This window comes from Parasteatoda tepidariorum, chromosome 1 (genome assembly GCF_043381705.1).
Source record: "Parasteatoda tepidariorum isolate YZ-2023 chromosome 1, CAS_Ptep_4.0, whole genome shotgun sequence".
Taxonomy (NCBI): domain Eukaryota; kingdom Metazoa; phylum Arthropoda; class Arachnida; order Araneae; family Theridiidae; genus Parasteatoda; species Parasteatoda tepidariorum.
The window spans coordinates 83,955,648-83,963,188 of record NC_092204.1 but is presented as its reverse complement, the minus strand read 5'-3'; the positions used below and the strand labels follow the sequence as shown (position 1 = coordinate 83,963,188).

General features: G+C 29.2%; 1 long non-coding RNA gene across 1 annotated transcript; it reads right to left on the bottom strand.

The window, feature by feature from the left end:
- Positions 1-1,238: 1,238 nt before the first annotated feature.
- LOC107447452 (uncharacterized) lies at positions 1,239-7,039 on the bottom strand. Its single transcript, XR_006225070.2, has 3 exons — positions 6,465-7,039; positions 3,434-3,583; positions 1,239-1,452 (listed from the first exon to the last, which is right to left on the bottom strand). It is a non-coding gene; the product is annotated as an uncharacterized lncRNA (long non-coding RNA).
- Between the last annotated feature and the right edge of the window lie 502 nt (positions 7,040-7,541).

Here is a 7,541-nt window from a genome sequence, read left to right as displayed (position 1 = left end):
GATTTTGAATAACTCGATTTTTTGGCAGTCTTGATTTGGCCTCTTTCCATAAGTTTATTACTGCTTGTTCTTGTTGTAAGCTGTGCACCTTCTTACGTTAGTGTTAACACTTTTAGCATTGTAAACACAAGTAATAAGTAATCAAATACATTGTTTGCAAGAATCTCAAAACACAACGATGACAAATGGCTTTAAAATACAACGGAAACAGTAACCCGGAAATTTAGGCGGTACCGAGCTTGCAGCGTTCCCTACCCAAGTAGCACAATTCACAAAAACGATATCGTAAAAACTTAGCTTTGAACATTGTACAATATCGTAGCGAAATATTGTACTATATAAAAATGGACCCCTTTTATAACGTATATTCAATATTGCAAAACAATATTGTTCGATATTGTAGGAACGTTGGGTAACGTCGATCGACATCTCTCTGCATTTACAAACGTTGTACTATGTCAACCGACATCGTCAACACGATATTCAAAAAACGAATGCTGTGGAATGCAGACAATCGCCAAAATTACGTTATTTGAGAAAATAAAAATTAGTTTTTGTAAATATTCATGCCTGCTTGTAAGCTGGAAAAACCTAACAAAACCGTTCTAGCTTGTTTAAAATTAAATTATTTGTTATTCCCAAAACTTGTAGAATTTTTTAATTATAAATATTTAATAAGTTTGGGTAGGCAGGTATATTTTACTATTATTCCAGAAAATAAGCTAGAAAGTAAATAGTTTTGTTAAGATATTTCTTCGCTTTTTCAGGGTACAAGCAGCCATTTATATTGTGAAATTATTTTAATATTTTAAGTGATTTGTGCAATAATTTTTAAAGCATCTATATTTTACTATGTAGATTAAAATTACAATATGTTTAATTTAAAACGATTAACTTTTTTGTTGTGACGTTTTAGTATTATATAATCTGTATTTTACTAAAATAGTATCTATGGAAAACAAAACTCCTTATCTTCACAGCATCAGGTTCGATTTTAAAAAAACTGATTAAAAAAAAAAAAAAAAGCAATATTTACACTGATATTGTCATAATAAAATAACAGGAGTCACTTCCTCAGATTTCTGACTTAAAAAAGGGCAAGCATGGTACAATAAGCTGCGATCTAATTTACTTATAGCCTTTATCCATTAAAGTGTTGCCAAAATATTTATTAGGGCTTGAACGGTTGTCAAATGTGTAAATGAAATATAATTTTTATTAAACAGTAAAGAATAATATACTAATTTCTATAATTTATTGTATTCTTTAATACAATCAATTGTTTCTAAAACAAAACTGTGGCAGTTGAGGCGCAAACTTAGTCTTCCTGCCTTCCCGGCCATTGGCGGTGGCAAGAACTTCACCAAATTTTTCAGCTTTTTCTAGTCAGCTAGTTTCTTTAAACAGTCTGAAGGTAGCAGCTAGTCTCTTTGAACAGTCTGAAGGTAGCAGCTGAAAAAAAATAAGACATAAACTGTGGTTAATTTTAATACTTTTAAATTAAAAGACAAATAGTTATATTGAAAAATTACATGAACTAAAGTAGACATGAGCACAATGCAAGTACTACTAACAGCCCTAGGTTGACAATTCTTTTGTATAGAATCAGAGCAGTTTTTATGTTTCCAGGAGCACCGGGCCTATTTTTATATGGGGGCCCTTGACGAGTAAGTTAATAACAAATGGAAAATATTATATTTTCATAGCTGCCAACCTCTAGTTATAAAAATGCAGAAGATAGAAAAAAAAAAATGCAGAAGAAATGCCTAAAAATGCAGAAGATTCGCAAGCACATACTAATTACCAATAAATTTATAAAAGAAGCGGATTTTAACTATTTTGATTAATTATTTATTTATAAATCCACTTATTATGAGCAAAAAAAAGCAATACTCATCTTTTTTTAAAACAAAAAAGGAAATATTTTTTAAAAAAACTTTCGACCAGCTACTTGATGGTACAATATTCGATTAAAAATGTAGTTACGGCCTTGCCAAACGCTGTTACAAGAGGAACAGCGACGTCTGACTTAAAGAAAATACTAGCTATCAGGCAGATGGGTAAAATGCAGAAGATCTTATCTTCTGCGCATAAAAGAGGAAAAAATAGCTAAAATAAGTAAAAATGCAGAAAGCTTCTGCAAAATGCAGAAGGGTTGGCAGCTATGTATTTTATAATATGATAGACGGAAAAAAGTTTTTCCTTGAATAATTTTTAAAAAATATTTGGTCACCTTTCAATGAGGTGATCCGGGTTCCAATCCCAGTATCGGCTGAGATTAGAACCCGGCTAGTCAATACAAATTCCACATCTAACATGAGGTTACCACAGTGCTGATTTAGATATAGTGAAGTATTTTGTAAAGGTACTGCTAAGTGGTAATAAATTTTTAATCTTATATCAAAATAGATAAGCTAAGCTAAAAAAAAATTTTAAAAAATCTATGTACTTATTGGAATTTTTTTTCACAAAATTTCTTTATAGAAAATCTGATTATGTCAAAGATACTATAAACATATTATGAGAAAAAATTACCAGTTAATAACTCTGCTGCTTCAAATAGACTTTGAAAGGGAAGAATGACACTATATCAGGAAAAAAACATCTGAATTCATCAGCCCCCTTTTCTTTCCTTCTATTTTTGACATATTAGGGTAATTTCTTTCTAATATAACCCATCTTTCTACTATAGCTTTAGAAATAAACATTTTCCACTAATAAAATATAATGTAGATTTTAATTCCATGCTTTTTTAATCAAAAGGTAGAATTTTAATTAACATTATTTGCATTTTTTTTGAAAAAATTCATGTTTATTAATTACTCTCTACAGCTATGGAAGTCTATATTAAGACAGCATTAAATGTGTACTTTAATTTGTACATTTAATGCCATCAATCAATCTCAAGAATCAAAAAAAATTTTTAAAAATGCAATTTCAAATGTGTTGGAATTTAACACACACCAAGAAAGAAAGCAATTTGAATAACTAAAATTAATTAATGCAGCAATTTATTTAAAATAAGTTTTAAAACTAGAAAAAAAAATAATAAAAGCATCAATAATTTAAAAACACTGTATTTTAACTTTCAAAATCAATGCTTTTTTTCTAAAAAAAAATCATTTGATTTAAATCATGTAATAAATCAAGCTGATCTAAATCAACAAACCCTGATAACTAGAAGAAGATGCCATGGTTGAGAAAAGATGCCATGAAAAACATTACAAAACCTTAAGAGCGGCTAACTTTTGAACTTTGAAACATACAATGCTGTAAATGTATTAGAGTTCAGAATACAAACTAAGCAAAATAAAACAGGAAGGACCAGGGTAGTTAATTTAAGGAATAACTGATCCATTTTAGTGCAAGATAATGACTCACGAAAAAGTAAAGTCTAATTACAAATTTTAAAATTCTAAGTCTATAAAATTACCTAAGATGGCGTTTGTAACAGCTGAGAGGCTTTCAAAACACTGTTTCCTTTTTCATTTTAATTTACAATACATCATCGCCAATTCCAAGATGGTGCTGAAGTAAAAGAACATAAATAGCCTTCTTTACAGATGGTTTCAAAATAACATATCTGAAAGAAAAAAAAGATATATATAAAAATATAATGTTTTAATAACCATTACAAAATGTACCTCATATTTTATCATCAATTAAGACCACACAAGTAAAACGGGCATAGGATTGCTGAAGAAAGGAATTATCTACATTTTTCATTTTTATAATATATTATTTCTTATTTCAGTCACTTTATTCTCAAAGAGTTATTGCATTAGTTCTTTACTTTGTATATGAGAAGCTTCCAAAGCAATGGCCTGTGCATAAATATATTAAACATTGCAATATCAGATTGTATGTTAACGAATCCAATTATCAAGAATTCTATGTATAAATAGTGTGCAGAGAAATACCCATACCATTAAAACACTTATCATGTGATAAGTGTTTTATTGACTGTGCAGTCATATTTGACTTAAGAATCACATAAGTTAAAATATGTTGCAAAGTTGGGACATATTCAGCTATGGATTGCTTTTCATTTTGATATGTACATGGTATCTGCGACATTTTAGATTTTAAAACCCTGACTTTCCATCAATAACTCCAAAAAGTTGTCATGAGTTACCGAAGTTACTATTTTATCCGACAAAAACACTACAATAAATTCAAAAAAGCATTATAATAACATTAATTGAAATGATAGGTATAACCAAAGCTGTTATACTCTGAATCCTTGAAGCAGAATTTTTTCGAGCTATTTGCGACAAAACTCTCTAGCACTAATATCTTTCTGCAAGATACTTTTCACAAAAATAAACAGTTATGTTACTAATTTAAAATAACAAAAGCACTGTGTTTAAAACAAAAAACTATGTATAACCTTTTTTTAAATTGAGCGTATAATTTTTATTATAACATTACATGCAACATTTTCGCATTTTGTTGGGAGGCAGGGGGATATAGAAATTATTTCCTTCGCCTTTTGTCATCCCAGTAAAAAAAAATTGCAAATTATTAAATCCGCAGTAGTACTCGGCGAAAAAAAAAGATTGACAACAAATTCACACGAATTGGTCACCTCAAATGAGTGTTTCGTTTCTTGATTAGGCTGTTGTATAAAAATATCGTATAATAAATATCAGATTTAAAAACTATGGAGAAATCAATAGCAATAACTGATAAAATTCGACAGAATTATTGACCTAAAAAGTAAATACCCAAATACAAGATTCGAATTTTTCAGGTTGCTTATCGGGATATTTAAAATCCACTTGAAAATCAACATCAATAACTGACGAAAATACAACAGAAAAAAACCCATCAATTTACGCTACTATTGGCGTATATTGAACACGCCAAAAAGTTATTATTCAAATGCATGATTCAAATATAACTGGTAAATTTCTGTCAAAAAATAAATAAAGGTAATTTTTTTTTTTTTTTACTTTTCAAAAGAAAAATCTTTCTGCAAGAACTTTGTAATGTTCAGTGAAAATGTTGCCGTGTCTCTGCAAATCTGCCACGGGGCTCTAAACCTTCTCATTTATTGATATTAAACTTAAAAATTGAGTAAAGAAAGAGTTGAAGCATTTAAATAGCTGAAAAATATACAAAAGTAAATAACTTTTATATAGCTTTTTAAAGCTGCTTTTTTTCTTCTTAAAAGTAAGTGTAACATAAAATGCCTAAACAAGAATTTTAAATTCATTATAATAAAAAAAAAATTAAACAAATAAAATAATTAATAAGATTCTGAAATCACTGAAGTTTAAAAGATTATTCGCTCTAGAAAGGATGTTCTTTCCTTAATTATTTTAAAGAACACAATTGAAACATTTTATATTTTAATAAAATACGATTAAGATTGGATATTTTGTTACAAATTCAGATATTCAGAACGCTATGAAATTAGGGGGATTCCATTTTTAAAATTAAGATTTTTCAGTTACCTAAATCTGCAATTTTTAAAAAAATAATAGTTAGATCATGACAAATTTTGTTCAATATAGAAATCCATGACTTTCTAGGTGTACTGATACCCTATATGTACCCTAATAAATACATATATGTACCCAAAGAATAGTATCAGGAGAGATACCCTATTCTTTGGCAGGAGCATATGGGAGGAACGTTGAACAAGTTCGTCTTTTTTAGTCCGAGAAAAGCAGATAAATTGTTATAGTGCACAGAACCAATAAAAGTAAACAAGATCTTTGGGAATATCAGAATTGAATAATGTGATATAATTTAATAGTTAACAAACTTCAGTTTATGTAAGTTAAAACCCCTTCTGAAATTATGAATTACTTGATTAATGAGCTACTCGGTTCGGTAAGTAAGATGTAGACATATAAAATTTTCATGATTCAATTCTTTTTTTTTGTAATTTAAACATTATATATTAATTAGATACAGTAAGCATAATATTAAATAATAATTAAACACACACACACACATATATATATATATAAATATATATATACTGCAAACTTGTACGGTTGAGAAAAAAACTTCTTACTAGCAGCAACATTAGATATCTTATTAAATCTTCAGTATACATATTAAATCAATCTAGTAGACATACTAAATCTTCAATTTAAAATTTCGAAGAAAAAAAACATTTCAATCTACCATGACAAATTAATAATTAAAAAATATGCAAATATGATCCATTTGTTAGCTCACTTAGCTCTTAAATTTTTAATTAGTTCAAGTATTAAAAAATATTTTTCATCAAACGTACAATTTGGCAGGTGTGAAAAATATAAACATAAGCATGTCAGAAGGCTTAACATCTCCAAACATACTATAAAATTACGCCACTGTTTGTGAATATGAGAATTGAATAACGTGATATAATTAAATAGTTAAGCAGCCTGGACAAGAAAAAGGTGGAAATCAATGTAATTCTTGCAATATATAATTTAATTATATATATTAAAAACAGCACATACCTGCCAAGATCAGAGAATTCGTTCACTTCAACAAGGTGCATTAATTCCCCTTCATCTTCAGCTGGTTTGAGTTTTCGGGCTCGCTAAATCGAAATAATTTTCATTCCATTTACATTATGAGCTAAGGTATAAATCTTATGAGACGAATTTAGATTTAAATATAAGTAGACAAAAGATAAATAGATCGCAGGTGTAGCGGTAAATGATAAACAGCATTTTAACGGGTTATGGTTACGGTTCCGAGTGGTATAGATCGTAGATTTCAGTATTTAGAGAAAAAATCGATGTCGTGACAAAAACACGATTGCAATATTGATATCAAATATTGTCCGGGGTTGTTCGGATGTCTCTAAATTTATATTTCAAACTTATTTTTTGGAATTATAACAATTTGACGTAATTTTTTGTCTTTTAAATGATTAATTTTGATTTAAGGACACAATAAAGTTTTAAATGATAAGTTTTACAAACATATTTTTAATGTGAAATCGACGGGAATCGTACAATATCGTACACACAATTTCGATTTTCGCCAATATTGACAATGTCGGTCGATGTAAACTAAAGCTGTTACAATATCCCTGTGCTACTTGGGTAGTGTAGAAAACACCATCCATAGGCAATTAGTTGCAGTTTGCGGTTCAATTATTAAAGCATATCTAATAACAAATTACAAAACAACTGAACTTGTGCCATTCTTACTTTGTCCGAGAAACTTGCTGCAAGTGAGTGTTTGGAAAATATGTGCAAGATGAACTGTGATTTAATCACAAGACTAGTTCATAGCTGGATCACTGAAGTCAATCCTCACTGGCTGTGATCCGTGAACGGATGGGTGACCACTTTGATCAGTCTAAGAACATGACGAGGGTGAGCGGTATCAATCCCCGTTAAACCCATGTTCAACGTTCAGGAAGTCTAACACATTCGTCGATAACCCATTGTGAGCTCTAGTTCAACGTAAATAAAGTACCAATACCATTTACTCGCGTAAATAAAGAGAAAGAACTGAAGTAAAAATGGCCGTGTGTCACGAAAATGTAAAATTTCTTATCAAAATTGATTTGATGCAAGTGT